Here is a 19,628-nt window from a genome sequence, read left to right as displayed (position 1 = left end):
TAATTTGGAAATTCCATTTAAAATATTTTCACAATGTACAATAATAATAAGTCTTTTTAAAATATGTATATAGCTAGCTTCATTTATATTCTTAAGTGCAAGTAGACTTCTAAAGCATCTTACGAATACTTTAAATGTAGGTACGATCCTATTAAAAACATATTTATTGGACGCGTTCGTTGAATTTTAAGATGAACGCATACGAAATGAAAGATAAGCAGTTATATCTTAAGTGCTCACGAAAAGAAAAATAAAGTGCCGTCTGTGCAATGTATTTTTTAAGTATGACCAAGCATTACGTCTTATAGGATAATCCGATTTGATGTTTCTTTTTTTAACATACATATATGGCATATGAACTGAGGAAAATAGAATTTCTTCAGACATGTGCTCCAGATGTAGGGAGCTATTTGAGAGAAATGTTGTAAAATAGGCGATAAATAAATATCAATACAACAAAATTATTTAATAATAGTTTAATAGCATTTTATGAAATGATAAATGATAAGGAATTTCTATCTTACCCAAGAGATTTTATAGTAAAGATAATTTATACAAAAATCGGTTACAGTGGTATAAGTTAATTGGAACTGCAAGGGTCATTATTTTTTAATATATTACGAGATACTAAAAAAAATTGAATTATTTACAGCAAATGCTGAAATATTTGAGTTAGAATATGATTAATATGCACGTTAAATATTTCTACTGAAAATCGTTTTTTCAATAGAAATATTTCATCAGAATGGTTTTTTTTATAATACGGGATTGTTATACAAACCGACGGTCCATTATGCTGTACCTCTTTACCTTCTATAAATGGTTGCGTAGAGAACTGAAAAAAATTTAGAAAGAAAAAACTATATATTGGTTTAACTAGGATTTTATGTAGAAATCTACGGACTGCACTCAAGCGTTTCACATGAGCTGTCACTATTAAAGACAATGTATTGAAAACAATATCACAAATTATCAATGCTAACTCAAACAACAGTTCAGTTATTTGGCACATGTACAAACTTGCTTGCCAAACCGCAGGTTTTTGCATCGTTACTATCCACGTCATTTGGTTTTGGCTTTTATTAAGTCCAACTTGACTTTATTGTCTATTTTGTTTACATATTCAACTTATGAATATTTTGTTTTATGTTCATATTACTGTTATATTCACTATAACAATATTAAAAATGTATCTGTCTGAAATAAGAAAAAGACTGAATAAACAAAAAAAAAACCGTTAATATAAATAGTATCATGAACTAGAAACTATATTCTATACCAGAAGAGTCAAACATAAAATAGTTTGTACAGACAACGTCGTAGGTACTAGTATGCTAAAACTTTTTAGAAATTTTGTAACAACTAAGCCTCTATAAATGGGTATTGCACTTGAATAATTTGTAGAATAACTATTTAAGATTATCCATTGAAACTAGACTTAGAATACCAATGTCGAAGATCATGTAATATATGTACGTACATAAAAGTCAGTAAAATAAAGATGTTAAAACTTTTTAAAATTATTTTAGTTTGTTAGCATAAAAACCTTTCAGAAGAAGAGCCAAAGATATACAAACTTGTATTTTAAAAAGCAGGCTTCAGTTTTGGCAACAAACACAACATACGGGTCCCAAAATATTACCCTGAAGTACGCCGAAACACTCGTCAATATTGTAGCAATTGCAGCTAGAAACACATCCATTATGTAATACTCAATGAGGCGGTATCAATAAAATATCTCAAGAATGCCGGCTATCGAGTGTTCATAAAGAGGAATTATTGATTCACTTTGTCGATAGCCTCTACAAAAGTTTAAAGTACACTAGAAATAATTGTATGATATTTCAGAATTTTATCTCGCTCCATTTAGTAGTCAAGGAGCTATTATTAGCAGGAAGGAATATTTTTATAAATATAAATAAATTATTTCTTTATTTTTCGTTTCATCTAAGCAAACTCTGTATAAAATCATCTATCACCTGGTAAGCCGCATGATTTTTAAGCTATTTCGGTTGAAAGGCAGTCAAATTACGGGAATGAGTATGTATGTGTGGTGATACTATGGGCATCACATGAGAATGTAATGTCTATCTATTCCTGTATATATAATAGGTAATGACTGCCAGTTAAAATGACAAGTCAACTTGTTTCCCATTCCAAAAACTTAAAAATGTTGTTGTATGTTTTGTACTAAAGATTGGTATAAATGTAGTATATTACACTAATATGGGTGTGGCGTGGTTTCAGAAGGGAGCTAAGTATCTGCTTCTACCTTGTCCCATTTATTTGAGGTTGGCGTCATATGGTTTGAGCTAAGAAGGTCTATATAATCTGATATCATACTTTCATTCTTCACTGATATTACATCAGTGTATTCTATTAGTGTAGTAAATAAAGAGCAATTACTCTGTGCCATCACACATTAAGAAATATCTCATTTGAAATTAGTCCGCTATTGTACGTTTTATTTCTTAAGATCATTGTGTTCTTTCATATTAAGTATATTATAGATTAAAAACAAACAGACATTTTTATGAAGCCGATTACTTGGTAAATAGCCTCATCAGCAGTTTAATTTTGAAAATGTACTATGTAATATTTAAATTTACAATTTTATTCGTAAACACTATTATTAATGGGAATGAAGCCGCACTATTAAATAACTGCCACTTAATAAATAATTTTAAACGAGGATCCGCGATATCAAATAACTAATAAATTATTACATTGTTGAATTAATCCTTAAGTAAATAGGTGGAGTAGTTAATTATTTATAAGCGAGCAATATTTCAAAGGCTTTATAGAAATATATATTTGAGACCTGCGTGTTTCGTTATAATTTATGAGCTTCTATTCTATTGTTATCGAATAAATAATATGAAATTATTATTTTCCAAACACATAACATTTATCATCACGACTATGATCTCGGATGGGGTAGTCAGAGGTATTTTCGATTATCGATGTCATGATGAATGCAACACTTTTCAATTTGAATTCAGGATGGCAGCGGTTATACCTATCGCCTAGATAATTTTAGATTCTGTCATCTGCGATTCCTTCACCGAAGAATCGGTGTAAAGGAAAGTAGATCGAAGACATGACGTGCAATGAAAAAAAAATCCGTATTTTCACAAATATTGTATTGACTTATGTCATATAGTTAAAACAATATAGTTATTATAAAAACATAGATAATAAAAATTTCTCGCTGCAGCCGGTCAGAAATATGAATTGACACATAACATTTTTTTTTCGATTCGTTCCAGACAGAATTAAACTGACGACATTTTGTGTGTAAACCGAGGTAAACCACTAAGCCACAATGCTTTATTATGGCTATTTTCCGTTGTAAAAAAAATCACTAACGTTGAACGTATTTATAAATTCAAGGGCTGTAGTAAACACGCTTATTTTCATCCCATTTCAATCACAAAGGCTGAAAGTATGTGGAGAATTTGATACTCGTTTTTATTTCGCTACGGTATTTCACTTTCTACAATGTCACTGAAAAATGTTAATCAAAAGAGTAAATGTTGAATGATGGGTAAAATTGAAGATTTAATGTTTAACAGATTTTTATTCCATACACATAAACGACGATAGACTTGTATATATAAGTAGAAACTCTGACGCCTATGTACTACATAGGCGTCAGTTTCTCTTGGCATTTCTTTTAGAATTATGTTTTTTTTAACTATATACATATATATTTTTCTACATGTAAGTAGTGATGCTTTGTCGGTATGTTGATATCATCCAATATGTTAACATCCAATAGGAATAATTCAAGCGCCTCAAAAGTTTATACAACATTGTTTATACAACATATATTTAGAATTTTTTTGTTACTAATAAAATTAAATCTTGCAAAAACGCTCTTTCTAAAAAACGAAATATTGTTTAAATTAAGATTTAATCAATAAATAATAAGCTGTATCAAGCTGATTGTGATGCATGTAGTTGCGTGTCGTATCAACTACTAAAGAGATTAATGAAAGATCGTGAAAAATGGCAAGAACTCTACCAAATCAAGCGCGGCTCTGAATGTATGAATGAATGAATCCTACACTTATATATATAAAAGAATTGAAATGTTAAAAGAAGATACAAAGAGAAATATCGTCCACTAATAAGCGGGTCATGAAATGAAATATGGTCAACAATAAAAAAACTTTGCGTCAATTTATATTTGTGTATCTCTGAGATACACAAATATAAATAATATAATTGAGCAACTATAATAATGGATAATAAATAAATTAATTGAGCAACGGCAGTACAGTCAACACATGGAACGTTGCAAATTAAAAGTATCCAGCGAGATATGGTCATATCAAGTGTTGCGTTCACCCCGAAATTAACGATTGACAATGAATCTGACTACCCTATCAGAGGAGTTAAGCAATCGTTACTATAATATACCTGTATTATAGTAAGTATTTGTTAACATTGATGTGCATTATAGTATTATTCAAGTAATCATACAGACCGTAATTCAATACTGCAACCAATCGACTGCGTTTGAATATTTAATGATACAATCAACATAACTCGGTATTACTGTATATGTATATGTAATATTTTTATATGTACATATTTATGAATATAATGCAGAAATATTAACATGACATTTAAATCTATACCGTGTTATAACCCTATTTAAGTTAAAATTCGCCTATCAACAGGGCTCTGAAAGATAGAAAGATATCAATTGAGCTCTGAAAGATAATGTTTTGAATGTCATATAAGTAATATAAGTAGTATAACTAAAGTCTATATAAGTATACAATATTTGATATATTCTATACTTATACATACTTTAGAGTCTCTGTTTTCATTTGACTGATTCTCCGTTTACTTTTTTTCTAATCTAAAATATATAATAACAAAAAATAGTAGCTGTTTAATTTCTTCCCAGTTGTTTTCAACTGATGTAGAAATAGTATAAAAAATATGAAGTGCATAAGAAGACAAAAGGTCTAATATGAAAAAATGTTTTCTGACTTTGATTTGATCTAATTTCTATGTAGTTACATGAAAAAGCAAACAAGCTGATGGTCCTCCGAGTGGCAAGTGACATCACGTTATCACGTGATAACTGTGGTACCTCTCATACATTGAGGAGTATACATTCATATCATATATTCCAGAGGATTAATATGTTAGTTTTTTATATAACATACCCCGTCACGACATATGCTGAGCGGAGACTTATTTGGTACTGTAAAATTAATATAAACCGATAAAATGTAAATTAAAATTTTAAAATTATTTTCACGTACCAAATAAACAATTTTCTTTCTTTCTTATTCTACACTACACAACTGATTATAAAATGGAATTTATCCGCTGTTATATTTTGATATTAATTATCCATTTTGAACTAGCAAATATTTTCGTACAAAGTACGTTTTTAATGCATAAAAAATATTATATAATATATTTGTTGCTGGCAGCTTGTACACCATTATTTTTATAAATATTTTATTCTTAATAACTTATAACGTACATATAGAATTATAACCGTTTTTATTAAATAGTTGTTGTATTCTCACTCAAATCAATATATGTATATAGTAGTGTTAAAAAAAATATTAATATATTTATATAAATAATATCCTTGCCTTGGATTTTAATACCATTTTCACGGTAGAGCGAAGTTCCAATGAATATGTAATTAAGTAAGAGTTGTAGTATTCAAGAAATATTGTTGGAACGAAGGACCAAATGGACGACTCGTCTAGACGTCATTTAATAAAGGACACTTTCGTGGAAGATTTGTTACGTTATTAACATATGATATTATATGATAGTAGTAATGGAATGACTGCTGGAAACTCCAACATAAAGTTATTAAAATCATTAATAATAATATTTATTTTATAATTTTCAAATAGAGAACGCTGTGTTCTTATGAACACGATTGTCTTTTGTTTTTGTTTTTCAATATTTATTACAGGACTGAATATATCAAAATAATAATAAAAATATATAATTACAATTTAGTATTTTATAATTGTTTGTAACGATTACATCCACGCACGTGTTGAGATACACACAATGACAACAATAAACCTTATTAATATTTCATTACAGCAATATACGGCGGCGCGAAAAGCTATAATTATTGTAGAAATCTGTACTAATTTTATAAAACGCTAGACTTCGTTTGTTTTGTGGAACACGCAAATACCAAGAACTGTTCGACTCTGTTCGAAGTAAAAAATAATTTAGTGTTGGTTAGCCTATTAACGAGGCTAGGTTATAGGCTACATAACATCACGCTACGCCCAATATCTGAAGCTAATGAGAGTCTACTGGTCTCTAATATTTAAAGATGAAATACAATACATGTTTCAGCTGAGTTTTATATCTATTTATACCGCAGTGGTAGCAATCAAACATACCGGCCGATCTGATGGTAAATGGTGGACGTCTGAAATACTAAGACTGCCACGTCTTTTTTTTTTTTTATAACACAGGGGACAAACGAACATGCGGCTCACCTGATGGTAAGTGATTACCGCCGCCCATGAGCACCCGCAACACCAGAGGAATTGCAAGTATGTTATCTGCTTTTTAAAAAGGAATAAGCTCTTTTCTTGAAGGTTTCAATGTCGTATCGGTTCGGAAATACCATTGCTGGAAGGTGATTCCACAATGTGGTTGTGCGAGGCAAAAAGTTTCTAGAAAACCGCACTGTGGAAGACCGCCATTCATTCAGATGATCAGGATGGTATTTCAGAATCTGGCGGGTGGTACGGTGATAAAACTCAGCAGCTGGTATTAATCCGAACAATTCCTCAGAACACTCCCCGTGATATATGCGGTAGAAAATGCACAGAGATGCAATATCACGCCGCAAAGCCAATGGGTCGAGTCTGTCACATAGACGTTGATTACCAATGATTCTGGCTGCTCGGTTCTGAATGCAGTCAAATGGAAGTAGCTGGTATTGTGGTACTCCCGCCCAGAGGTGAGAACAGTATTCCATGTGCGGCCGGATCTGCGCCTTGTATAATTGCAAGCGATGGGCCGCCGTGAAATACCGTCCCACTCTACTGAGCACACCAAGCTTTTTTGAGGCTATTTTAGCCTTGTCCTCCAAATGACCGCAAAACTGAACGTCACTGGATATATCAACGCCAAGGACCTCGAGATTTGGTTTCACATCAAGGAGAGTGTCTTGAAACTTGAGGAGATACGACGTGTGTGCTAACTCTTAAGAAATCTTATTATTTATCTGGAGCAAACCTTGGCAGAGTGTTCATTCCGCAATCTGAGTAAAACATAGTATACACAATAATGCCTCGCACCGGTGGAATGTAATAGAGAGACAAATTATATATTCGCTAATTAAAAAAACATAGCATAATTAAGGTACAGAAACATATACAAATAAAGTAATGGTCGTGGCTTTATGTGCCACAAAGGTGAATAGGCAACCAACTCGGCATAAAGCTACAGATAAACCTGCAGCGCTGATATTCCGGCTTGTCTATATTTGGCTTCTCTATAGTTAAAAATATTTATGTATATCTATTGAATTTCGAACTCGTTAATGAATATTCGCGTATTTTCTTATAAAGACGTGAAAATCTGTAATTATAGTCTGTGCGGGTGTAATTAATATAGCTTTTTTTTTTAATAAAATGCAATGCATTTTGATTTATTTATACATTTATTTATTTATATATATATATACACCTACATATTTTTTTATATATATTTATTACTTATTTTTCAGTTTATCTGCGGAAATTATTGAGAATATTTTATAGAAACAGTATTATAAAAAGATGTGTGGTAAAAAAATATATTTTTATTAAATAACAGTGCGCTGGTTGTTTCATAAACGCACAGAAAACGTTTATACGCTAATCTCAGAAACTACTTAACCGATTTGTATTCAGTTTTCACTAATGCATTGTGGTAAGTTTCACTTAAGATGTTGCGTTTGTTGATTCCAATCGGATTACAAACATCAAAGTTATAAACACAAAGTCGCAGACTCAGTTTATAGTACAAATAATATAAAATCGTTTTGGATGTTGAATTCTGAAGTTTGAAGAATCTTTATCTACATTTATAGAGAACTTGTATTGTTGGTTCTGTACGTTATATAGACCGACATTTTACAGCTTAACCGCAGACTATTTTACACCGGATTTATTCAATACCCGCATTTAAAACCCACTTCCATTGTTCTGTTATTAAATATTACAGTGAACAATTTCAGTACCTCCCTACTTCTGCTTTGTGGTTCTTTGTAATATAATACTTGAAAATTGAATTATATTTTTGAAACGTATATAAGTATTTGCCTATTTTTATTTAATAAAGACTGGTTTTATTGGATTTGTTAAAAAAAATGTTTTAAGACCTTTTTATAAATAGGACTTGTATTAACTATTGTATAATTTCAATAAAGTTGAAATAAATAAATAATTGTATATAGTTGTACGTTTTTTGCTGATAATAATTGAAAACCGAACCTGCCTACATACAAATATATTACTTATTATCACAAAGTAATTATTATTTATGGTAGTCATGGATTGCTAGTTTCAATACTGTCATTTGTGAATTAATCTAATAATCCTATTAACAAACCATTTGATGTTTAAATAAAAATCTATATTAATTATAATAAAACTAAAAATAAAATATAAAAATAAAATATGTATACATTTGGTAAAAGGCTCAAAATGTTGACAAAACCAACGAAACAATCCTTTTTTTAAATTTTCTTGTATAAGTGGGAAAGAGAAGTAAGCAATATGTCATCTCTAGGGCACACTGCTGACGTCTTGTGGGCACTAAGCTGTGAATGGCGAGGAATTTAATTAATAAATAGACCCGATAATTAGGAAAACAAACAAGTGCAACAATGTCTTCTATTAACAAGGGTCATATATAAATTTAATAATAAAGTTCCAATACCAGAAAGTACATTTTAGTTTAATAAATCAATCCGTAGATAATATGTAATGAACTAGCGGTACTGAAAGTCAATTGATTTTAAAAATCGTCCTTTATAAATTGATTACATGATATAAAGTGTTAGTCTTAATTAGTACCTATGCTAATGAAATCGAAAAACGGAAAATAATTTATAAAACCATCATGCAAACGGTGCGATCACTTGATTGTACGAAAAGTTTAATATTCAAGATATTATCATATTTTCACTTTGTTTTTTGATGAAAGTGGTTCTGTTTAACGAATATTCTACGTAGAATAAGGTTTTGTAGATTTAATGCTTAACATGTATTGGTACAATCTACATACAAACGTACATTACAGAAACAATCCCTAAACACGCCCACGAACAAAAATAGTCGGTCCAAAAAATATTTCGAAGCGCTTCGACAAATAAAGCGATACGGGAAATGCAGCGCTTGCGTTTGTTAAAATGTAAATTTTATTGCCTAAAAGCAGACCAGTGTGTATAAATATTTGAACTTAAGCTGAGTGCACACTGAGCATGCGCCGCTCATACGAACTTGACCGGTGGTCACACCGTAGCACTTAAGCTACGAACGAACTGTTTCAACTAATTATCGGGAAAAATTACTGCATACAGAATAATAGTAATAATAATTTTTTTTATTTACACTTTGATTAAGACAGAAAAACACTACAAATAGTTTTAAAATAGTATAAAAGTTATGATATGGTAAGAAAGGGATATGTAGTAAGTAATGGTATGGTAAGAAAGGAAGAGAAAAACATGTTACGCCGATCCCTAATAAATGGGACAACGAAGAAACAGATGATGATGACTTACGTAATATTTTAAAATACTGTATGTTTATTTTTATACTATTACTGGAATGGCGAAGAAGTCGATGGTCAAATAAGTGAGAACCATCGCCTATGAAAAGTATCAGGTAACGTCGTCACGTGATTCTCTGGTACCCTCTCATATTGCTATTTTGGAGGACTAAGATATAGCCACTTATTCTATAATTACATTGCGTAATCTCATTTTACAACCGAAACACAACTTACAAAGCAATCTGCTTTACATACGACTTTTAGCAAAGTGTACCTCTGAATATATTGTGACTATTTTTTTTATATAGAACGTGACAGTCACACAAAGTACATTTAAAAAGTTCTGGAGCTTTGAATATTAATATTACTATATCACAAAAAAATATCGTTATATATATAGTTATTAATCTACAGTATTTCTGTACAAAAATACTCAATACTCGTTCGCATCGGTGTCATTTTTTTTTAAATTGGCTCCGCGTGCAACTACATCACTGTCCTCGAAACGTGCCTCCTTATGCACCGTTAATCTTGTTTATTATACTATTTATTATCTGCGAACTGTTCCCGGACGCGGTTCCAAGACAAGGCAAATTTTTAAATTACCCTGCCAAGTACGCGCCATATATTGTAGACGAAAATATTGTCAAGTTAGTATACCTGTATCTCTATCATAAGCCGGACGTTCTGTAAAATTCTTCTTAGAATATAAACTCGTGAAGATGTCTATTTACATGCAAAATCTTTTGAATTTTCATATTGTTTATGTGCAAAATAATATTAAACTAGTGGTTAGGCGATCACTATGTGTTCGAAATATAAAATTAATTTATTTTTAAAATTAAATTTTATTGTTGCCGACAGCCTGACTCTTTGATATAATTATTTTTATAATATTTATTTTTAATAGTATTTTTTTGGTAATTCTTTGATTATTAAATATTTTATTATAATAAGAAATAAATAGGGAAATTCACGAATATAGTAGTTTGGTTTCTTCATGTTATGGAACTTTTTCTTCTCGTAATATACTTATTACATATTAATTACACCTTAAATATTATATGACACCAGACTAATTGTTATACCATATATTGTATTACGTAAACCACGGATTACAATTTTTATACAAGTACTAGAAATGTAATTTATTAAAAAAATTGAAAATGGGTATTTTTATAAAATTAACTATTTTCCATATATATAACAAAATATTCTGAGAAAGTTAATTCTAATTATTCCAAACATTTTTAAATAAAATCTTAATACACAATCAGATTAACAGATTCCGACGTGACGCCATGTTACTATTTTTTTTATATGTAAAGATTTTTATTATATGTACATAAAATTAATTATTCTGTACTCGTTCTCAATATAAACTTTCATTATACCTTTGTATCATGCATGTCTATAAACTAATAAAAAAAATGAAAGTTTTCGTCACTTATTAATATGAATATGATAAACATATTCGAAATTTAAATTATGTTATAATATAATAGTAAAATTACAGGATATGAGGTATGACATCTTAGTCCTTTGGAATGACAACGCGTGATCACGGGTGTTGTAAAATGATAACGTGATATCCGTAGTGCTGCTCAAGTATCAATACATGTTTATTCATCTATTACTGACAGTCAACTCTGTCAGTTATAGATGAATAAACATTCCCCGAAAATCTAAATTTGCTTAAATTTATACATAAATAAATTAATAATATTTGATACCACAAAATCCATTACCATTACAAAATAGTGAAATGAAGGTGTACGAAATAAACATAAAACATTATTCGTATAACTATACGAGTACATACCAGGGGACCACAACGCACGCTGTACGCCACAAACTCCCATATTTAATTCACATTCTGGTAATTTATTTAGTGGCGACAGCGCAGGGGACTGGACGAGACTGCAAATAAAATGCCCAATATCTATCTGCTTATGTAAACTTCATTACAGTACTAAAAGCTAGATGTGACTTCATTTAAGCAAAATATAAGTTACCAGTCGGTTTTGAAAGAACTTTTTAATGGGGATATTCAGTGGATAGAATTTATTCTTGATTTTGTCACAGTCTTACTTAGCAACAAGAATTTATTACGAAAACTACTTGACGTGTCTAAATATATACTGTTTTAAATTTAACGCGGTTATTATTTATACGTGTAAGTAGTAAAAATCACGGGATCTTACCACGTTTTATTTTTATTGAGTTCTCGATATTTCTGAAGTGTTTCAAACGCTATGATCACGCATACACTTAGTTTGAGTGTATTAAAAAGAAAACGTGGTAAGATCCCGTGATTTTTACTAATTATATGTAGTTATATATGTATTATAAATGTATACATAGACATGGTTATATCCATTGTCTATATATCATGGTTCACGAACCCAGATCCAAATGGAGCTACAAATAAAATAGTCGTAAATTTGCAAATATTGTGAAAGTTACACTGTAACGTAATTTGTGACAAACAATGTGAAACAAAAATAAATTTTATACTCAAAAGTTTAACTGCTAAATTGTTATATCAGTATCTATTTACTTTTACTCGCATTTTGGAATTGTACTGAGTAAATATGTATTATTATATATCTACTAATTGACCCGGTAAACGTTGTTTTGTCATATAAATTAATATCGTTTTAAAAAATCTCCTATTTATTAATGATAGAAAATTTTGATATACAACAAATTTTAACAGAAATATTAAAAAAAAAAAGTGGTCGTAATTTTTTTATCAGGGCTATAAAAATACATGACAACCAATTTTCATACCTACTGAGTACACACATAAAATTTCATCAAAATCGGCTAATTTCGGTATGGTATGGCAACTAACACAGTGACATAATAATATTATACATTAAATCATCGATAACAATATCAAGCAATTAAAAGAAATTAATACTAATTCTACTTCTGTGAAAGTCAGTTAAATGTCATCACGAATATCCTAATTTAACAAAATAGTTGACATTAACAGACTGTGATAGTAACTCAGAGAAACAATACATTAATCTACAAATGTGCAATCATCATCATCATCATGCTACCTTACTACTTCTCAATTCTTTATTATGTTTTAAGATGTGAAATAGGAAATAAGCCGACTATAAGTAGTGGTAAAACTTGGTGGTAAGTGATAACCAACCTCTATAATAATAATCTCAGGACAATTCACAAAGCGCCATCTAGACTGAAGTTAAGCTAGCTTAAGCTTGTGTTATGGGTATTAGATAACTAATACATATACATAGTTTTTTTTTTGTAAAAATACATATTATACACAGAAAACACCCAGACCGATAGAAACAGTCATGCTCATGAATACAAATGTTTGTGCCATGCGAGGAATCGAACCCGCGACCATCGGTTGTAAAGCGGTGTGCTAGACCGCTAGACTACCGAGGTCTATGATGATCTAAATGAACTATTGATATATTCTGCGTTTGTAAAAATGAAAGATGATGAGATAATCATAAAATACCATTAGTTCAATTTGCCAAGAATTGACACAATAAGATGACCCGCCTGTAGGTCGATATGACAGCAATAGTGACATTGTTATTAACGAGATTTTACCTCCTATCTGCACCTATTCAAAACTACTTATCCGGATTATCGTTCCCGAAAATTAAGATTGTTTCCGATAAAATAAATTATTATTAACATATTTCTAAGGGTAGCCAGATAAATTTACGTTAAAAGTATGATACGTTCTCCGACCCCTATAAAAGTAATTTATTTCAGCGAGCCCGCCTGAAGATTTCATCCGGGGCAACGGCCGATATACTGCATCTAGATTTTTTAAAAATAGAACGTAGGTTATTTTCTTTTTAAAAAAAGAAAATAATACATAAAAGCACCTATACTGCCTTGATGTTTTTTAAAAATAGATTCTTTTTTGGATTTATTCTTGTACAGATATTTTTAAAAAAAGAACGTTATTAATTTCTTAAAAAATGGAAGTAACACGTTAAAGCATCTGTACGGCCTTGATGTTTTTAATAATATTCTTTTTTAGGATTGAAACTTTTAATTCAAAAAGAAAATACACCAGTAGCTCAGTCGTGCAGTCTTAAAAATAAATTGCCTCTAGAATTTAATCTTCTCCATTCAGATTTAAGCTGGATATTTAATCTAAATAATAAACATTCTAACCAGAGAAAAGATAAACTACTCGCTTTACTAAGTATTTAACTACTTGTTCACTGAAAGTCCAAGAATAATAATAATAGTAAAAAGAAATTTATCTGATAGAAGCTGAGCCCGCGACTCCTATAAGTACAACATTTTTGTTTTAAATCGATTTGAATAAAACACAATTTAAGCGAAATATCAATTTGGCTTTTATATAATAATGAAAACCGCACACAGTTTGGTTAAGTTGTTTCTAAGATTAGCAGCACACAAACGAACATAGAAGTGTTCTAACAATGAATGTGTTGTTTGCTGATTCTTTATTATATTTTAAATTAGAATGCAGTCAACATGTTAGTAAGAGAACCTTTTATTGCCGAGTTGATTGCATTTTTTGCCTATATGTTTCTTTTCTTGTAGCTCAATCTACAAGCTGCTAATCAAGCGGTAGTCGTACATATAATAAAAAATAACTTATGTCTATTCGTACATGCAAGAAAAACTATTATTGAATTACTTTATCGATGGTTTGAATAGTTCGAATTTTTGTCTGAGCGATAATTTACCCTACATTTCTGAGCGCTAATCTCAGAAACTGGCTTAACCGATTTGGATGCAGTTTTCACAAATATATTCTGGTGAATTGGTAGTGTATATTTAAATTAGTTTACAAACATAACTTTAATATTAAAATAATAAACTTTTCATTATTTTAGTAGGTAGATTTTCATTATTCTAGTAGCAAAGCCTTACCTTTATTTTGATAATGGTACACATAATGTAAAATACATTTTGTTAGTGTGCAGTTGACTTTTCAGGCTTTAACATTTAATCGGCTGGTATTGTTCTGGCCACGGTGTCGCGGGCCCCAGAGACCCGGCGACTGACAGGTTAATAACACTAAATCAAGTATCTGAACGCGATGTTTTCATTCGAGGGTTAATAACGTACAAAATTAAAGTTTATTGTGGACGCCGCGCGATGCTGTGTTGTTTATGATATATATTTATTAAATTTACCTTTAAATTTAATTGGAAATCAAATATATAAATGAATAAAATTATATGGTAGATATTAATTCATTCATAATTTAAGAGCTTGGCTCTTGTCGGTGGAGTTCTTGCTATTTTCCACGATCAACATCAATCTTTACACATTGTTAGATATATAATAAAGAAAAGCTGTAATGATGCGTCAATTAAACAAACTAGTTTATAGCACATTGGTACCTTTTATAACCGGTAGGTGGGAGTTTCGGCCTAATCAAAACTCTGAAATGGTTTATATAAAATTGCAAACCTATTTTTTATAGTACAAGGGGCAAAAGATTGCAGTTGGTAAGTGATTACCGCAGCCCATTAACACTGGTAATATCAGAAGAATGGGGGGTATGAGATTGGTAGTAATGTGGATTAATAACCCCATTGCTAGCTACTAGTATGTCAGATTGGCCGCCAATTCCCTCTGGAAACATCGTTATAATTATTGTTGAATTTTCTACGATAGGCTAACTGATCTGACCTCATGCTCATCTTATCATGAAATGTTGGGAAAGGCCTATGTCTAGCAGTGGGCTACTGCTGATGATGATGATTGCTATCAGTAGATTCGACTTTGGTACTTTTTGAATACTAAATAATTTTGTTAGAATAATCCAGTATAATATAATTTAATCCACCTAATTAACTTATATACAGTCCACAAAATGACATTTATTTTCTAGAAAACTAATACAAACATAGCGGAAGCTATTTTAAATAAACAGTCAAGAAACTAACGCGGAAAATTTTAAAGTCAGTAAAAAATCAACTGGCATTTTATTCCCTGAAACGAGTCCATTTGACCTAAATCTCCAACAACGGTAAAGACTAACCGCCTACTCAGTGTACTGAATGGAACTCCAACTGAACTTTCTTACAGCCCCGCCAAAGTTTAAGTTGAACGGAGATAGTCTAGACTTATTGTAATGCCAACTAATTTTTAATGAGATACCGACTAAGAATTCCTATCTGGAGTTAAGTAAAATTATAAAGTATTCGTATTCTTTGTAATATTATAGTACTTTAGTTTTATTTTATGTTGATTGCTTCTTTAGATTATTTAGTATTGTTATTCTACTCTTTGTGTAGTAATTTCCTACTGAAAATTTATTCTACAGATTATTAAGATATTGACAGCCTCGGTGGTCAAACAGTTTAACACACCGCCTTACTTTCTGATGATCGCGGGTTCGATTCCTCGTACGGTAAAAACGTTTATATACACGAATATGATTTTTTTATTGGTCTGGTTATTTTCCATGTATATTATGTATGTACATATAAAAAATATTTATATCATTTGTCTAATATAACATAAGCTTTCCTTAACTTGGGACTAGAGGGATCTGTGTATATTGTCAAGGATTATTATTATTGCAAATCGAGAGCTATTTTGTTTTGTATAAATAGAACTCTTTCTCGGCTCACTTTTATGAAATTAAAATGGCTGACAGCCTAACAGCTCACTTGATGGAGAATGGTATCAATACGAGTATATTGAAACAGTACCACGAACATCACATTATAATGAGAGGACCGTACCTGTGGCATTGCCATTCTAGAGGACTAAGGAGTCAGGCCTCTGCACCGTATTTTTACAGCCATGTCTTACCTTTCAAACAAAATATGTTTTACAAAGCAAGCTGCTGGCGGCAGAAATATGTAATCAGATGTGTACATGTAAACGACTTTGTCTACGAAAGTCTATAAAATAAAGCACAATAGTTTAGAAACTACGATGGTACAGACAGACAGAAACATAGACAAGTTGCACTTACAATACCCTCTTTTTGTGTTAGTGTTAAAAAGCAAGATAATGTTGATATTTGAAAATACAATTTTACTTTGTATGTTCTCACACTTCAAAATTACGTAATAAAAATAAATAAATATACTGAATTTCTAAAATTGATATATTACAATAAATTGTTTATCGCAAAAAAAAATTGAATGGGAAGAAGGGGACACCCGGATTTGAACCGGGGACCTATCGATCTGCAGTCGATTGCTCTACCACTGAGCTATATCCCCGATGCATTTTCTAATAAAAATAGACGTTACAATGTAGCCTTATTATTATTACTAGATTTATGTAAAAAAAACATGCAATTTAATCTTAAAGCGATATTATAGTCAACCAGGATCATATTCATTTAACTACCTTAATTATTTAATATAATCTGAAAACTCTATGATGTAAATCTCAAATGCATATCACGACGGATATTATTTATATTGTACTCTTCTGAACACACGTCTTTTGGTAGACTGATACTACCTTCATCATTTATCATCATCATCATTTCACATCATCGAAGAATTCACCATGAAATGATGACTGACCTATTACAATGATTATAATTACAATTTTAATATTAGTTATTGAAATATGCCGAGTAATGTGACAAATAAACTGCAAGAGTTACGTTTTGTGGTGTACTAGTACAGCACCCTCAAAACATAAAGTAGGTTAAGTACTGGAGTATAAAATGAAAAAAATGCAATTATAACTTTTCCAGTTATACCAGTAGTGGAAAGTGGAAAAAAAACCAACTCCAATCATTAAAAATAAAACTTGGCACGTAAACGTGAATTACCATTGTAACTATTAGTTTGTTTAGATTTTAGAATAGACTTTATCTATCCTTCTGTATACATGTCACTCCTATACCAGGCTAGTATTACTCAGGAAAATAATGGAAAATACTACAGGAATAACGTGTATATTTTGAGCTGCGTTGATTGTTGACTGTACACACAAAACAGTTTTAGAATACATCCAAATATCCACTCGTATAATAACTATATAAATATATTTTTTTTCTTTTTAGTTGTTTTAAATACACATTTATTTTCAGACCTTTAAAAATACACGAAATCTCATTATTTTACTTTTCTACTGGTGCTCGTCTCTATTACATAAACCGTGGTTTATTTATGTACAATATTGTTATTATACATATATATGTAGGTATATAATAATAATTTATCACCTTCTCTTTTATACTAATACCTAATTTACTTATTATTTATTTCTCTGAAGAGAATTCTTGTCAACATTATGTGATGCATTTTATGAAAGAAATGATTACAGAAGCATTTTTAAAAATATATATTTATATAAATCATACATAACATTTTATATACCTATATATTGTATTAAATTTGTTCCTTGTTCAAATATTTGAATAATATAAATTATATTTATTATTCTACTACGACTATTCTATTCTAGTTTAATATTGAAATGAAGTTTTCTGGCATATATTTAAAGTGTGTTATTGAAAATACTTTTGCTTCAATATTAAATTAGTATATTTTTATTATAGTAAAACGTAACTTACTGTTTAAACATCAGAACCTGAACCGTGTTTATATTAAAGAAATGATAATAATATAAATATGAAAAGGATAAAATAAATCTTTGCATTTTAAAATGTTGCAGAATTTAATATAGAATTTCGAACATTATTCCTATGCATGACATCTGAAGCAGACATTGTAAGTTGCAAGCAAATAATTTAGTACCCAGTGCAGACATTTATTTTTAGAATTGCAGGAATTTTGGAATTTCTCAAATTTACAGAAAACGCAGAGATTATAGGAAGCATAAGGAAGTAAATTTTATATAGTATTAACTGTGCTTGCAACTTCATTCGCGTGGAATAGTGATCTTGACTAAATAAAGAAACAATATTTAATAATCTAACCCAAAAAATTCAAAGAAAACACCTATTTAAAAAAAACTGTTATTTGAAAGTATTAAGTTTGAAGCTTTCTCCTCTTTCAAACTCTTACAATCCCTATATTTGCAATAAAAAGTCTGTGTCCTTTCTCATCTGTGTACTATCTAAATACCAAATTTAATTTAAATCGGTTTATTAGTTTTGGTGTGATAGTGAAACAGACAGACAGACAGAGTTAATTTCGGGAAAGTAATTTATAAAAATATTTTAATTATTTCTTACTTCATCTACTTCATATTTTCCATATTTTTGCAACTTTTTCATTTTACCTACACCGTCCTATTGGTAATAGCGTAATGTTATATAGCCGAATCACATTTTCGCCGTTTTTGCGACATTTTTCATATCAGCTCCTGGCTGCAGCGTGATGTTTGATAAATAGGCCATTCAACAAGAATATCATTCTTCAATCCTAACTAGCAGTTTCTGAGAATAGCGCATTAAACTAAACAAACTCAACTTTGTAATTTTTATTACTATAGATTTACTCTATTACCATTTATTTCCATTTCGATATTGCTAGCCTATCTATTTACTTTATTGAAATATTAGTCATAATAATCGTGGAGTTAGTACAAATTTACAGTAAGTCTAATGAACTTATTGTAAATTTGTACTGTCTAGAGGTACTGTTCAAAGATGTCTGCGTCTGGTATATATTTTGTTTCTATTTCTGCTGTGAGCTGCTTTACAAACTGAATTGTTCCAATTTGAAAGGAGGTATATCAGTGAAAATACAAGATAGGCTGTTCACCATCTATTAAAAATCAACGCAATGACCATGCACCCTTTCTTAACCAATTACTTCTTCTTCCCTGCGCCATATTTGTTTCGGTACAGTTGGCATAAAAAAGAAAATCAAAACATCAATCACCCGCACTCTTGCTATATTTCAAATAAC

At 30.3% G+C, this 19,628-nt stretch overlaps 1 non-coding gene across 1 annotated transcript; it reads right to left on the bottom strand.

Moving 5' to 3' along the window:
- Positions 1-16,940: 16,940 nt before the first annotated feature.
- On the bottom strand, positions 16,941-17,012 carry Trnac-gca (transfer RNA cysteine (anticodon GCA)). The gene has a single exon. It is a non-coding gene; the product is annotated as a tRNA-Cys (tRNA).
- Positions 17,013-19,628: the final 2,616 nt, after the last annotated feature.

Source organism: Achroia grisella, unplaced genomic scaffold (assembly GCF_030625045.1).
Source record: "Achroia grisella isolate CSIRO2021 unplaced genomic scaffold, CSIRO_AGI_Agris_v1 utg869, whole genome shotgun sequence".
Classification (NCBI taxonomy): Eukaryota; Metazoa; Arthropoda; class Insecta; order Lepidoptera; family Pyralidae; genus Achroia; species Achroia grisella.
Note: the sequence above shows the minus strand (reverse complement) of the source record. Positions and strands in the feature narration are given on the sequence as shown.